Genomic DNA, 17,405 nt, shown 5'->3' on the forward strand with positions numbered 1-17,405 from the left:
GGTTGACGACATGAGATGGCCGGCGGACAAATTAGTACCGGTCCAGGCGTCTCAGACACCGTCAGGGGCTTGTAAAAACGCCCATTTACCTCAGTCGGTCGACAGACACAGACATGGACACTGACCCCAGTGTCGACGGTGAAGAAACATACGTAATTTTCCTTTAGGGCCACGAGTTACATGTTAAGGGCAATGAAGGAGCTGTTACATATTTCTGATACTACAAGTACCACAAATAAGGGTATTTTGTAGGGTGTGAATAAACTACTTGTAGTTTTGCCTGAATCAGATAAATTAAATGAAGTGTGTGATGATACGTGGGGTTCCTCCGATAGAAAGTTATGGGCGGTATACCCTTTCCCGCCAGAAGTAAGGGCGAGTTGGGAAACACACCTTAGGGTGGATAAGGCGCTCACACGCTTATAAAAACATGGCGTTACCGTCTCTAGATACGGCCGCCCTCAAGAAGCCAGCTGATAGGAAGCTGAAAAATATCATGACAGTATATACACACATACTGGTGTTATACTACGACCAGCAATCGCCTCAGCCTGGATGTGCAGCGCTGAGGGGGCTTGGTCAGATTTCCTGACTGAAAATTTTGATACCCTTGACAGGGACAAGATTTTATTGACTATAGAGCATTTTAAGGATGCATTTCTATATATGCGTGATGCGCAGAGGGATATTTGCATTCTGGCATCAAGAGTAAATGTGATTTACATATCTGCCAGACGAAGACACGACAGTGGTCAGGTGAGGCAGATTCCAGACGGCATGTGGAAGTATTGCCGTATAAAGGGGCGGTCCATCGGACCTGGTGGCCATGGCAACAGCTGAAAATCCACTTTTTGTTACCCCGAATCACATATCGGCAAAAAAGGACACAGTCTTTTCAGTCTCAGTCCTTTCGTCCCCATAGGGGCAGGCGGGCAAAGGCCAGTCATATCTGCCCAGGGGTAGAGGAAAGGGAAGAAGACTGCAGCAAGCAGCCCATTCCCAGGAACAGAAGTCCCTCACAGCTTCTGCCAAGTCCGCAGCATAACGCTGGGGCCGTACAAGCGGACTCAGGTGCGGTAGGGGGTCATCTCAAGAGTTTCAGTACGCAGGGGGCTCACTCGCAAGGGAACTCCGGGATCCTACATGTAGTATCCCAGGTGTACATTGGAAATTCGAGACATCTCCCCCTCACACAATTCACAGGCTGTATTCCCAGCAGGTGATAATCAAAGTACCCCTCTTTCAACATGGAAGGGGGTAGTATCCCACACTATATTGTGGTACTGAAGCCAACCGGCTCGGTGAGATCTGAAATATTTGAACACTTACATACAAGCGTTCAAATCAAGATGGAGTCACTCAGAGCAGTGATAGCGAACCAGGAAGAAGGGGACGATATGGTGTCACTGGATATCAGGGACGCTTACCTACAGGTCCAAATTTGCCCTTCTCACCAAGGGTACTTCAGGTTCCTGGTACAGAACTGTCACTATCAGTTCAGACGCTGCCGTTTGGGTTGTCCACGGCGCCCCGGGTCTTTACCAAGGTAATGGCCGGAATGATGATTTTTCTTAAAAGGAAACATGGACGCTTTCCTGATAAGGGCAAGGTCCAGAGAACAGTTGGAGGTCGGAGTAGCACTATCTTAAGTAGTTCTACGTCAGCACGAGTGGATTCTAAATATTCCAAAATCGCAGCTTTTTCCGATGACACGTCTACTGTTCATAGGGATGATTCTGGACACAGTCCAGAAAAACGTGTTTCTCCCAGTGGAAAAAGCCAGGGAGTTCTCCGAGCTAATCGGGATCCTCCTAAAACCAGGAAAAGTGTCAGTGCATCATTGCACAAGAGTCCTGGTAAAAATGGTGGCTTATTACGAAGCAATTCCATTCGGCAGATTTCCCGCAAGAACTCTTCGGTGGGATCTGCTGGACAAATGGTCCGGATCGCATCCTCAGATGCATCAGCGGATAACCCTATATCCAAGGACAAGGGTGTCTCTCCTGTGGTGATTACAGAGTGCTCATCTTCTAGAGGGCCGCAGATTTGGCATTCAGGATTGGATGCCGGTGACCACGGAGGCCAGCCTGAGAGGCTGGAGAACAGTCACACAGGGAAAAAATTTCCAGGGAAGTGTGATTAAGTCTGGAGAATTCTCTCTGCATAAATAAGCTTAGAGCAAATTTATAAGGCTCTAAACTTAGCAAGACCTCTGCTTCAAGGTCAGCCGGTATTGATCCAGTGGGATAACATCACGGCAGTCGCCCACGTAAACAGAAAGGGCGGCACAAGAAGCAGGAGGGCAGTGACAAAACTGCAAGGATTTTTCGCTAGGCGGAAAATCATGTGATAGCACTGTCAGCAGTGTTCTTTCCGGGAGTGGACGACTGGGAAGCAGACTTCCTCAGCAAGCATGACCTCCACCCGGGAGAGTGGAAACTTCATAGGGAAGTTTTTCAGCATGATTGTGGACCGTTGGCAAAGACCAAAGGTGGACATGATAGCGTCCCGCCCGAAAAACGGGACAGGTATTCCGCCAGGTCATGAGACCTTCAGGCGATAGCTGTGGATGTTCTGGTAACACCGTGGGTGTACCAGTCAGTGTATGGGTTCCCTCCTCTGTTTCTCATAACCAAGGTATTGAGAATTATAAGACATAGAGGAGTATGAACTATACTAGTGGCTCCGGATGGGCCAAGAGGGACTTGGTACCCGGAGCTTCAAGAGATGCTCACAGAGGACTAAGGGCCTGGGGAGCTAAGAAGGGACTTGCTTCAGCAAGTACCATGTCTTTTCCAAGAATTACCGCGGCTGCGTTTGACGGCATGGCGGTTGAATACCGGATTCTGAAGGGAAAAAGGCATTCCATAAGAGGTCATACCTACCTTGGTCAAAGCCAGGAAGGAGGTGACCGCACAACGTCATCACCACATGTGGTGAAAATATGTTGCGTGGGTAAGGCCAGGAAGGCTCCACGAAGGAAATTCAACTAGGTCGATTCTGCACTTCCTGAAAACAGGAGTGTTTTGAGTCTCAAATTGGGGTTCATTAAGATTTAAATTTCGGCCCTGTAGATTTTCTTCCAGAAAAAATTGACTTCAGTTCCTGAAGTCCAGATTGTAAAGGGTGTATTCCATATACAGTTCTTTTGTGCCTCTAGGGGCACCGTGAGATCTCAACATAGTGTTGGGATTCCTTAAAATCATATTGGTTTGAACCGCTCAAATCTGTGGATTTGAAATATCTCACATGGAAAGTGACCATGCTGTTGACCAATATCTCACATGGAAAGTGACCATGTTGTTAGTCCTGGCCTCGGCCAGGCGATTGTCAAAAAGAATGGGCGGTTTTTTGTTTTACAAAAGCCCATATTAGAATTTTCCATTTGAACAGGGCAGAACTGGGACTCGTCTCCAGTTTCTTCCTAAAGGGGTGTCAGCGTTGTCACCTGAAACAACCTATTGTGGTGCCTGCGGCTACTGGGGACTTGGAGGACTCCAAGTTACTAGACGTTGTCAGGGCCCTAAAAATATATATATATATATATATATATATATATAGTTAGGACGGCTGGAGTCAGAAAGTCTGACTTGCTGTTTATATTGTATGCACCCAACAAGCTGGGTGCTCCTGCTTCTAAGCAGTCTATTGCACGCTAGATTTGTAGTACAATTCAGCTTGCACATTCTGTGGCAGGCCTGCCACAGCCGAAATATGTAGATGCCCATTCCACAAGGAAGGTGGCCTCATCCTGGGCGGCTGCCCGAGGAGTCTCGGCATTATAACTTTGCCGAGCAGCTACGTGGTCAGGGGAGAACACGTTTGTAAAATTTTACAAATTTGATACTCTGGCTAAAGAGGACCTGGAGTTCTCTCATTCGGTGCTGCAGAGTCATCCGCACTCTCCCGCCCGTTTGGGAGCTTTGGTATAATCCCCATGGTCCTGACGGAGTCCCCAGCATCCACTAGGACGTTAGAGAAAATAAGAATTTACTTACCGATAATTCTATTTCTCGTAGTCCGTAGTGGATGCTGGGCGCCCATCCCAAGTGCGGATTGTCTGCAATGCTTGTACATAGTTATTGTTACAAAAATCGGGTTATTACTATTGTTGTGAGCCATTTTTTCAGAGGCTACTTCGTTTTGTTATCATACTGTTAACTGGGTTCAGATCACAAGTTGTACGGTGTGATTGGTGTGGCTGGTATGAGTCTTACCCGGGATTCAAGATCCTTCCTTATTGTGTACGCTCGTCCGGGCACAGTACCTAACTGAGGCTTGGAGGAGGGTCATAGGGGGAGGAGCCAGTACACACCATGTGACCTAAAAAGCTTTTTAGATGTGCCCTGTCTCCTGCGGAGCCCGCTATTCCCCATGGTCCTGACGGAGTCCCCAGCATCCACTACGGACTACGAGAAATAGAATTATCGGTAAGTAAATTCTTATTTTTTCCTGAATCAGAGGAATTAAATGATGTATGTGATGAAGCGTGGGTCAACCCAGATAGAAAAATGCTAATTTCAAAAAAGTTATTAGCATTATACCCTTTCCCGCCAGAGGTTAGGGCGCGCTGGGAAACACCCCCTAGGGTGGATAAGGCGCTCACACGCTTATCAAAACAAGTGGCGTTACCGTCTCCTGATACGGCCGCCCTCAGGGATCCAGCTGATAGGAGAATGGAAACTACCCTAAAAAGTATATACACACATACTGGTGTTATACTGCGACCAGCCATCGCCTCAGCCTGGATGTGCAGTGCTGGGGTCGTCTGGTTGGATTCCCTGACTGAAAATATTGATACCCTGGATAGGGACAGTATTTTATTGACTATAGAGCAATTAAAGGATGCTTTCCTTTATATGCGAGATGCTCAGAGAGATATTTGCACTCTGGCATCGAGAGTAAATGCGATGTCCATATCTGCCAGAAGGAGTTTATGGACGCGACAGTGGTCAGGTGATGCGGATTCCAAACGACATATGGAAGTATTGCCGTATAAAGGGGAGGAATTATTTGGCGTCGGTCTATCGGATCTGGTGGCCACGGCAACTGCCGGAAAATCCACCTTTTTACCTCAGACCCCCTCCCAACAGAAAAAGACACCGTCTTTTCAGCCGCAGTCCTTTCGGTCCTATAAGAACAAGCGGACAAAAGGACAGTCATATCTGCCTCGGGGCAGAGGAAGGGGTAAGAGAGGGCAGCAAGCAGCCCCTGCCCAGGAACAGAAGCCCTCCCAGGGTTCTGCAAAGCCCTCAGCATGACGCTGGGGCCTTACAAGCGGACTCAGGAGCGGTGGGGGGTCGACTCAAGAATTTCAGCGCACAGTGGGCTTGCTCACAGGTGGACCCCTGGATTCTGCAGGTAGTATCTCAGGGTTACAGGTTGGAATTCGAGAAGTCTCCCCCTCGCCGGTTCCTAAAGTCTGCTTTGCCAACGTCTCCCTCAGACAGGGCGACGGTATTGGAAGCCATTCACAAGCTGTTTTCTCAGCAGGTGATAGTCAAGGTACCCCTCCTACAACAGGGAAAGGGGTATTACTCCACGCTATTTGTGGTACCGAAGCCGGACGGCTCGGTAAGACCTATTCTAAATCTGAAATCTTTGAACCTGTACATACAAAAATTCAAGTTCAAGATGGAGTCACTCAGAGCAGTGATAGCGAATCTGGAAGAAGGGGACTTTATGGTGTCCCTGGACATAAAGGATGCTTACCTACATGTCCCAATTTGCCCTTCACATCAAGGGTACCTCAGGTTCGTGGTGCAAAACTGTCATTATCAGTTTCAGACGCTGCCGTTTGGATTGTCCACGGCACCTCGGGTCTTTACCAAGGTAATGGCCGAAATGATGATTCTTCTGCGAAGAAGAGGCGTATTAATTATCCCTTACTTGGACGATCTCCTGATAAGGGCAAGGTCCAGAGAACAGCTGGAGGACGGAGTAGCACTAACCCAACTAGTGCTGCAACAACACGGGTGGATTCTGAATTTTCCAAAATCTCAGTTGACCCCGACGACACGTCTGCTGTTCCTGGGAATGATTCTGGACACGGTTCAGAAAAAGGTGTTTCTTCCGGAGGAGAAAGCCAGGGAGTTATCCGAACTTGTCAGGAACCTCCTAAAACCAGGGAAAGTGTCTGTGCATCAATGCACAAGAGTCCTGGGAAAGATGGTGGCTTCTTACGAAGCGATTCCATTCGGCAGATTCCACGCACGAACTTTTCAGTGGGATCTGCTGGACAAATGGTCCGGATCACATCTGCAGATGCATCAGCGGATAACCTTATCGCCACGGACAAGGGTGTCTCTTCTGTGGTGGTTGCAGAGTGCTCATCTGTTAGAGGGCCGCAGATTCGGCATACAGGACTGGGTCCTGGTGACCACGGATGCCAGTCTGAGAGGCTGGGGAGCGGTCACACAGGGAAGAAACTTCCAGGGAGTATGGTCAAGCCTGGAGATGTCTCTTCACATAAATATACTGGAGCTAAGAGCGATTTACAATGCTCTAAGTCTGGCAAAACCCCTGCTTCAGGGTCAGCCGGTGTTGATCCAGTCGGACAACATCACGGCAGTCGCCCACGTAAACAGACAGGGCGGCTCAGGAAGCAGGACAGCAATGGCAGAAGCGGCAAGGATTCTTCGCTGGGCGGAAGATCATGTGATAGCACTGTCAGCAGTATTCATTCCGGGAGTGGACAACTGGGAAGCAGACTTCCTCAGCAGACACGATCTACACCCGGGAGAGTGGGGACTTCATCCAGAAGTCTTCCACATGATTGTGAACCGTTGGGAAAAACCAATGGTGGATATGATGGCGTCCCGCCTCAACAAAAAACTGGACAGGTATTGCGCCAGGTCAAGAGACCCTCAGGCAATAGCTGTGGACGCTCTGGTAACACCGTGGGTGTTCCAGTCAGTGTATGTGTTCCCTCCTCTGCCTCTCATATCAAAGGTACTGAGAATTATACGGCAAAAGGGAGTAAGAACGATACTAGTGGCTCCGGATTGGCCAAGAAGAACTTGGTACCCGGAACTTCAAGAGATGCTCACGGAGGATCCGTGGCCTCTACCTCTAAGACCGGACCTGCTTCAGCAGGGACCGTGTCTATTCCAAGACTTACCGCGGCTGCGTTTGACGGCATGGCGGTTGAACGCCGAATTCTAAGGGAAAAAGGCATTCCGGAAGAGGTCATTCCTACACTGGTAAAAGCCAGGAAGGAGGTGACTGCACAACATTATCACCGCATTTGGAGAAAATATGTTGCGGGGTGTGAGGCCAGGAAGGCCCCCACGGAGGAATTTCAACTGGGTCGATTCCTACATTTCCTGCAAACAGGATTGTCTATGGGCCTCAAATTGGGGTCCATTAAGGTTCAAATTTCGGCCCTGTCGATTTTCTTCCAGAAAGAATTGGCTTCAGTTCCTGAAGTCCAGACTTTTGTAAAAGGAGTACTACATATACAGCCCCCGGTTGTGCCCCCAGTGGCACCGTGGGATCTTAATGTAGTCTTGGATTTTCTCAAATCCCATTGGTTTGAGCCGCTCAAATCGGTGGAGTTGAAGTATCTTACATGGAAAGTAACCATGCTACTGGCCCTGGCTTAAGCCAGGAGAGTATCAGAATTGGCGGCTTTATCATATAAGAGCCCATATCTGATTTTCCATACGGACAGGGCAGAACTGCGGACACGTCCTCATTTTCTGCCTAAGGTGGTGTCAGCGTTTCACCTGAACCAGCCTATTGTGGTGCCTGCGGCTACTAACGATTTGGAGGATTCCAAGTTGTTGGACGTGGTCCGGGCATTGAAAATATATATTTCAAGAACGGCGGGAGTCAGAAAGTCTGACTCACTGTTTATATTGTATGCACCCAACAAGATGGGTGCTCCTGCTTCTAAGCAGACGATTGCTCGTTGGATTTGTAGCACAATTCAACTTGCACATTCTGTGGCAGGCTTGCCACAACCTAAATCTGTCAAGGCCCATTCCACAAGGAAAGTGGGCTCATCCTGGGCGGCTGCCCGGGGGGTCTCGGCATTACAACTCTGCCGAGCTGCTACTTGGTCAGGGGCAAACACATTTGCAAAATTCTACAAATTTGATACCCTGGCTGAGGAGGACCTTGAGTTCTCTCATTCGGTGCTGCAGAGTCATCCGCATTCTCCCGCCCGTTTGGGAGCTTTGGTATAATCCCCATGGTCCTGACGGAGTCCCCAGCATCCACTTAGGACGTTAGAGAAAATAAGAATTTACTTACCGATAATTCTATTTCTCGTAGTCCGTAGTGGATGCTGGGCGCCCATCCCAAGTGCGGATTGTCTGCAATACTTGTACATAGTTATTGTTACAAACAAATTCGGGTTGTTATTGTTGTGAGCCGTCTGTTCAGAGGCTCCTACGTTTGTCATACTGTTAACTGGGTTCAGATCACAAGTTATACGGTGTGATTGGTGTGGCTGGTATGAGTCTTACCCGGGATTCAATATCCTTCCTTATTGTGTACGCTCGTCCGGGCACAGTATCCTAACTGAGGCTTGGAGGAGGGTCATGGGGGGAGGAGCCAGTGCACACCACCTAATCCTAAAGCTTTATTTTTGTGCCCTGTCTCCTGCGGAGCCGCTATCCCCCCATGGTCCTGACGGAGTCCCCAGCATCCACTACGGACTACGAGAAATAGAATTATCGGTAAGTAAATTCTTATTTTTTCTTTTTAAGCAAGAGCCGGAAGCCGAGTGAAAAGGAGGTGCAGTGAGCTTGAACAACTGCAACTGCTAGGTGGAGTATCGGTGCCGCAGGAGAGGTCCCACTCAGATAAGTATTGATTACTTACTTTTGTGTATTGCTTGTATTGGTTAGTTGGTTTTTATTCTCTATATTGTACTTTCGAAAGGTAATAGGGAGTTGAGTTCTCAAACAATGGGAGGGGCCGTGATTGAGAGTCTTACTCAGTGCGTGTCGAGCAAGATGTATGCGCACCTGGAGCAGCCGCCCCAGGGCGAATACATATGCACGAGATGTGAGCGAACGGTTTCCCTGGAAGCCCAGGTAACTGATCTAGAGCAGACCGTTACACGACTGAGGGATATTTACAATCTCGAGCGAAGTTTAGATAGAACGGTGGAGGATTTGCTGCAGGGGTCACTGGTAGATGAGGAAAATCAGGTAGGCAGTTGGGTCACTGTTAGAAGGGAGAAAAAGAGGGGGAGGCACGACATCTCGGATCTATCAAATCCGAACAAATTTGCCCGATTGGACGAAGATTCGGTGGATGATAGCGACGAAATGACGGAGCCGGAGGAGACTGCTCCCTCTAGCAACAGGGGGAGTGGTCCCTCTGGCTCAGATGGGATGAAAGCTAGAGAGGCGCCCAGGCAGATGGTGGTGGTAGGGGACTCTATCATTAAGAAGGCAGATAGGGCAATCTGCTACCGGGACCGTGATCGCCGTACGGTCTGTTGTCTCCCGGGTGCTCAGGTACGGCACATCGCGGACCGGGTAGATAGATTGTTGGGAGGGGCTGGGAAAGACCCGGCGGTCTTGGTGCACGTTGGCACCAACGACAAAGTTAGTGGTAGGTGGGATGTCCTTAAGAAAGATTATAGGAACTTAGGCTAGAAACTAAAAAAAAGGACATCTAAGGTAATTTTCTCCGAAATATTACCAGTGCCACAAGCTAGCCTAGGGAGACAGAGGGAGATTCGGGAGGTAAATGTGTGGCTCAGAGACTGGTGTAGGAAAGAGGGGTTTGTGTTCTTGGAACACTGGGCAGACTTCTCAGTCAGGCGCCATCTTTTTTCTCATGACGGATTGCACCTGAATGAGGAAGGGGCTGCGGTACTGGGGGGTAGGATGGTTAGTAGGTTGGAGAAGCTTTTAAACTAGGAGCCTGGGGGGAGGGTTTAGCTAGAAACTATGGGTCATGCAGCGAGTATAGTAGGGATGGTGGTAGTGAGATAAATGGGGGTGGAGAAGGGGGGAGGGAAAGTGCAGCCGGTAAGGGTATGTTAATTAAGGGTGTTAATGTTATGTCTATTAAGGGTGTTAATGTTATGAACCACAGGTAGTGGTTCATTCCTATTTTATGTTTATAAAGTTGTCTTGCATGCCAGGATTTCCTGTTGCTCTGTTTTAGAATACTCTTGTCTGCTGCCGCTGGTGAGTCTGTGTAATTGCAGCTTGTTCCCATGTGTTCAGCCTCACCTGGCTGCTAATTGCATCTGGTCAGTTTGGAATCATGCAACAGGGCAGCTGCATGGGATTATTAATTAGGCCTCTCTGTTATATGCTGGCTGACTGCAATTCACAGATGCTGGTGATATTCCTTGGTTTGCAGTCTGCTTGAAGTTTGAGCTGGTTCCTGTCAGTCCCTGTGTTGATTCCTGTGTCAGTCCCTGTGTTGATTCCTGTGTCAGTCCCTGTGTCGATTCCTGTGTCTGATCCCGTGTCCTGCTGTGAGGCGTTCCTGCCCTGAGTTCCAGTGGCTTTGCCTGTCCCTGGTCAAGTCTTCTGGCTTCCTGGTGTCCACCGGTCTGTCGTTTGGGATTCTGCCTGTCCTCCAGTTCTGAGAGTCAGTGTCGGCAGCATTAGAAGTTCCTGTCCGTTTGCCAGTATTCGTACCGGTTCCGTGAGTAGCGGCTCTCCCGCGTCCGTTGGCATAGGCCGCTGTATTCCATTATTGTTTCTGTCCCTGGTGTTTTGCAGAGGGTTCTGCTTATGCTGTCACCGCCTGTACACAAAGGTATTGTGTCGGCGTGTGATCAGCATTTCCTTTGTTGTTCTTTTCCTTTGGCGGTTTCTCCGCACATACTTTAGGTTTTTAGTTAGCTTGTAGCCCCTGGCCTGTTTGCTTAGTTAGAGGTCCTCTTGTTATCATTCTGCCTCGGATTTCCCTTTGTCTCTCATTAAGACCGGGGGGCACCGGAGTTGGGCAGACATAATCCGCCCTTCAAACGTGGCTGCCAAGGGCTCAAGAAACCATAGTCTCGCAAGGGATTTCCGATAGCACGGGTGAGACAACAGAGTTAGGGCGCCAGGGGCTATTCCCTTTCCCAGCGTTACGTCCTGGTGCTCTGGACTCACTTCATGAACATCTCCCTTGTTCTGAGCACCAGGAACCTAACAGTTAAGAAAGGTATTGCTAAAGCATTAAATAATAACAATTATGTGTCATCATTACAGACTATAGAAAATGTTGTACGGGACTTAAGGGAAAATACTTATGTCAGGGCGGTGATTTTAGATGGGAACATTGGGTTGACCAAAGACAAAAGTAAGGTGGGCAATACTAAGTACGGTGGGGTTGGAGAGGGAGCGAGAAGGACAGTCTGTATCAGTAACTCTACGGATGCACTAGTTAACCAGGATGGGAGATCTTTAGGAAAACAAACAAATAAAGGAACCGTTATAAACTAAAATGTATGCTTGAAAACACAAGAAGTCTAGCAGGTAAAATGGGGGAATTGGAATTGTTAGCATCAAAGGCTGAGTATGACATTATAGGTATTACGGAAACATGGTGGGACGACTCTCACGACTGGGTTGCTAACTTGGAGGGGTATTCTCTTTTTAGGAGGGACAGGGCTAACAAAAGAGGAGGATGTGTATGTCTTTATGTTAAACCATCACTTAAACCATACCTAAAGGAGGTTATGTATGAGGAGACTGGCGATAATGTGGAGTCACTATGGGTAGAAATCTCAAGTGGGAGAATTGATGCAAAAAAACTAGTCATAGGCACGTGCTACAAACAGCCGGATATTAGCATACATGAGGAAGAACAACTATTGCAGCAAATCAAAACGTCTGCGGGATTGGGGGACATCCTTGTCATTGGGGATTTTAATTACCCAGATATAAACTAGAGTAACGATTCATGTGCTAATGCGAGGGGCAGCAGGTTCTTAAATATGATTAGGGATCACTACTTGTCTCAATTAGTCGAGGACCCAACTAGGGGTAAAACTACCCTGGATCTAGTAATTACTAATAATGTGGACATTATATCAAACACTAAAGTGAAGTGGTCGGAGGAAAAAGGAGTGAGTAGTATTTTCAATCTGTCTGACCACTGTCTCACGGAGGGTGAGAGTTCCCACTTGTCCCTGGGTTTATCATTCGTACCAACTTCCAGACATGATGACTTTAATCTAGCAGTGGATCATTACAAATTTGGTCGGAAGTTGAGATTGAGGGAGTTTTTTAGTGGTCGACCCAGTGACAAGAGTGAAGAAATAAACCAATCCGCAGCATTTAAAAAACCTAGTGTCTTTGACCCACCATCGAGCAACGCGAGTATACGCACTTTTTTGAGGATGACTGAAAATGATTTTGGCAAAATAGCTGTTAAGAGTTTTGGCAACTTGTCGCCAGAGCAGCGCAGGTCTTTGAAGTCACTATGTAACAATGATAAAATTGTCATCAGGCCCGCCGATAAAGGTGGGACCGTAGTGATTCAGAACTCTGTGGACTATGATGCAGAGGTGAGGCGTCAATTATCTGATCTTGACACTTATGTTAAATGTGAATGTAATCCTATGCCATTGATTAATAAGAAGGTTGACTCCCTGGTGGAGCCAGGGGTGGTTAACTGAACAAATATCCCTTTTTTTGAAGGTGGACTTTCCCATTTACCCTATGATCTATACCCTCCCAAAGGTCCATAAGACCTTGGTTGACCCTCCTGGTAGACCAATCATATCCGCCAGGGGGTCTCTTTTGCAACCACTAGCGATGTTTGTGGACACGTTCTTACAGGAGTTGATCCCTTTTATCCCGAGCTATATAAAGGATACTGGTGATTTCTTGACTAAGATTTTGGAAATTGGTGACATTGATGAGAAAGTGTTATTGGTGACACTGGATGTGTCATCATTGTACACCATTATTCCTCATACTTTGGGATTGGAAGCGGTTAGGAATTTACTTATTTCAACAGGTACATCGGCCATTCCGATTGAGGGGCTTCTAGAATTCTTGGAGCTAATCTTGACCAATAATCATTTCATGTATCAAGGTGATTATTATCTGCAGTGCTCAGGGACGGCCATGGGGTCGAATGTGGCCCCAAGTTTAAAAATAATTTTGACGTTACACCGACGTTATTAGATATATTGGTCATATCTTCAACGGATATTGATTGTGAAGTGACTCCTCCTCCTTCTTCCTTTTCTTCAACAGGTAATTCCATCTACTACACTCCTGCAGAACATTGCACTCAAATAACTGCTGGTAATTCCATCTACTACACTCCTGCAGAACATTGCACTCAAATAACTGCTGGTAATTCCATCTACTACACTCCTGCAGAACATTGCACTCAAATAACTGCTGGTAATTCCATCTACTACACTCCTGCAGAACATTGCACTCAAATAACTGCTGGTAATTCCATCTACTACACTCCTGCAGAACATTGCACTCAAATAACTGCTGGTAATTCCATCTACTACACTCCTGCAGAACATTGCACTCAAATAACTGCTGGTAATTCCATCTACTACACTCCTGCAGAACATTGCACTCAAATAATTGCTGGTAATTCCATCTACTACACTCCTGCAGAACATTGCACTCAAATAACTGCTGGTAATTCCATCTACTACACTCCTGCAGAACATTGCACTCAAATAACTGCTGGTAATTCCATCTACTACACTCCTGCAGAACATTGCACTCAACTGCTGGTAATTCCATCTACTACACTCCTGCAGAACATTGCACTCAAATAACTGCTGGTAATTCCATCTACTACACTCCTGCAGAACATTGCACTCAAATAATTGCTGGTAATTCCATCTACTACACTCCTGCAGAACATTGCACTCAAATAACTGCTGGTAATTCCATCTACTACACTCCTGCAGAACATTGCACTCAAATAACTGCTGGTGAATATATACTTGTCTAGGTTTATTGTAAATGAGTGCTGCAGATTATCACTACTGATTGCACTGAAATAGTAAATAGCAAATTGGGTGTTAAGAATTATAGCATTGCTATAGGCATACCTCCCAACATGACCCTCTCCAGGAAGGACAGAATGCTCTGCTCCTGGACTTCCCTCTTAATTTATGATTGCCGTCACCTGTGCTGAAACACCTTCCATATCCATTAACCTGTTCAAAACAGGTGCCGGCAATCATAAATTAGGAGAAAAGTCCAGATGCAGAGCATTTTGTCCCTCCTGGAGAGGGTCATGTTGGGAGGTAGGTATAGGCATAAGGCATCTGCTTTTATATTAGATTGCTTATGTACATGATGGGTTGCTATTGATAAATTGGAATGTTATCTCCTGAGTATAGGCATGAGGGCATGACTGTGATAAATCTCGGTTGGTTTTGTTTTGTTAAAACTGTTTTATTACTAGTCATTGCTGGGGGAGGGTTCATTGGAGTTTGGGTGTAATCAGTGTATTCACATGCTTGGTCCATTACTTAAAGAGCATCAGGACGGCTTAGGCCGTCGGCTTGTGGGACATTACTTCTAAGGACATTATTCAAAGGATAACTACAAGTTTAAAAATAATTTTGACGTTACACCGACGTTAAACCAAAGGAAAACAGAAGGACAACAATCTATCCACAATCTGTACCACTAAAGGACAGCTTTCAAACAAATGTGAGTCCAGTTCCTCTACACATCAAACTACTCCAGCCTGAGTAACCCATACTTATAACTTAAATCTGTGTTAGGAACGCTGCTAGACCTTTCCACTTCATCTGCAACTACTCAAATTTATGTCTATAGCTTACCAAAACCATCTGAATTCTCACCTGTACCAATGTTATCTGTCTTTTTACACTATGAAAAGACATCCCCAAACTGCTCACTACAGCTCTCTCTTATGCAAACTCATGTATGTTTTTTGATGTAATGATTGGCTTGTAATTGGCATTGTATGTGTGGGGAAGTTGCACAGTGAAACATAGTTTATTATTGCATGCTCTCTGGTGTTTACCTCCTTTGATCATTTGCTCATTGTGGTCAGGTGTACTATATCTTTACATTTAGGGAGGTGTATTCATTGTGTAAGGGACACAGTGTAATTCCTGATTAGTAAAAAAAAAAAAAATATATATATATATATATATATATATATATATATATCAAACACTGAGCAACATCCTCAAACAGGTAATTTCTACTTTAAACTTGTCATTTATTTTGTACAGTCTTGCCATGGCTACTAATAACAAATGCACAGACAAAAATCTTAACGCTATGTGTGCAAATGCTAGGAGCTTAGGAGACAAAATTCCAGAGCTAATTGCGATAATGACAAGGGATAACCTGGATTTTGTGGCAATTACAGAGTCATGGTGCAATGAAAATCATGACTGGAACATAGCTATACCAGGATACAATTTATTTAGGAAGGATATAATAGGGGGAGGGGTAGCAATGTATGTGAAAAAAAGCATAAATGCTACTTTAATACAAAATATTGAAGACAAAACTGAGGCCCTTTGGGTCACCATAGAAACTGGGGAGAAGGATGTTATTCGCATTGGGGTGATCTATAGACCACCAGGCCAGGGGCAGGATTTGGACAGGAACCTATTGTTGGACATCACTAAAATGGCTTTAAAGGGAGAAGTCGTAATCATGGGAGACTTTAATTTACCTGATGTAAATTGGGAGGGGTCTTTTGCAAGTTCAGCTACAAGTGGCAAATTTCTACATTCCTTACAGGGAGCATCTCTCAAGCAATTGGTGACGGAGCCCACTCGCAAGATTCAATATTAGATTTAATTCTTACAAATGGTGATAGGATATCCGACATATATGTGGGTGAGTATCTGGGATCCAGTGATCATCAAGCAGTATGGTTTAGTATAAAGACAGGATCCAACTCCTGTCACACAAAAACAAAGGTGTTGGATTTTAGAAATGCTGATTTTGCAAAAATGGGGAGATGTTTAAGTGATTAATTGGCAGACTGGTGGAACTTGGAAGGAGTGCAGGAGCTTGCTGTAGAAGCCCCGTCAGAGCACAGGAACCCAGGTATTTATGACCGGGGCGGTCAGCTCACGCTGCCGCCCCGCCGTGTGGGGGGACTGCTATGTGCGTCGCCCGAGGCATCCCGCTGCTCCGTCCCCGCCACCGCTGTTATCAGCTCCCCGCCGCCGCTCCCCTATTCCCGGCCGCCGCTCAGAGGGACGCGCTGGACGGCCGCTGCAAGCGCCGTTCTCAGCGCTCCCTGCCTGTAGTGCAAAATCAGACCGCGGACAGCATTCAGTGCTGCCGCGGTCTGTCCCTGTAACGGCCGGAGGCTCCGTCGATTAGGAGAAGGTAACTGCTCCCTCAGACCGCGGACAGCGTTCACTGCTGCCGCGGTCTGTCTCAATAACGGCCGGCAGCTCAGCACTGCCAGCGCTCCCTGCACACGCTAAGGGGGTAGCAGGGAGGGGGGGGGGATGCCGGCGCCTCTGATCACTCAGACCGCGGACAGTGCACACTGCTGCCGCGGTCTGTCCCTGTAAAACAGCCCTCTAGTAACTAGTGGGCACATGCTGGGCAGTCAGGAGTTTCCCTGTCCCTATTACATGCAGCGCAGCTGCAGGGATGGGGGGGGGGGTGAGAGAGATTATGCCACAGCAGCAGCAATAGACAGCCTATGCTAAAGAAGGGGCTGCATTGTGTTATCTATGCATTCGTGTAGCACTTGTTATACCATAGACAATGTTATACCATAGAAAATGTATATAAAATACTGTATGTATATATGGTCATGTAAGGAAATATGCTATATGTTCTTTGACTATAAGCACATGGATGGAGGCCATTTTAATCATGCTTTCTGTTTCTTTTCCAGAACGTTCCTGTCCTACAACACTGCTCCACCGGATGGCGCAGGGGTGTTGGTAGGAATTTTTGGATCAGGTTTCTTATGGTCTGGCCACGTGCACTGCACTTTGACCATATACACATTTTCGCAATTTTACTGAGGTGGAATTGGTCTGTCTTTGTCTATTTATTTGTCTAGTTACATAATAAGTAAGTCACCAGCAAAGACGGAAAAGTTGTTTCACTGCAATGTCTGTACCAGTGGGTTCCCGGTGAGTTCTACCACATGCACAGTATATTTTATACTCCCATTTCATCTCCTATTTTGCAAAGATAGTTCTCATTTGCCTTATAAATTCCCAGTTTCTGCTATGTTGCAATCCTAACGATTCTATGCCAGGCCTAACTGCGCAAGATGAATGTGAGATCGGTGAATAGACCAGCAGTCAGATAGTGTGGGTGCGTCAGTCTCTGAAGTTTACAGGGACTGAAGAGGCTCTGACAATTTATAAGGTGGTCTTTACTAGACCACAGATCTCCAGCGTGTTTCTTATTTTTTTTTCGGAATCTCTAAATAAGATGTTAATAGGATCCTGATACACAGGTTTCTAAACCTAGCCG

The sequence above is a fragment of the Pseudophryne corroboree genome, chromosome 7 (genome assembly GCF_028390025.1).
Source record: "Pseudophryne corroboree isolate aPseCor3 chromosome 7, aPseCor3.hap2, whole genome shotgun sequence".
Taxonomy (NCBI): domain Eukaryota; kingdom Metazoa; phylum Chordata; class Amphibia; order Anura; family Myobatrachidae; genus Pseudophryne; species Pseudophryne corroboree.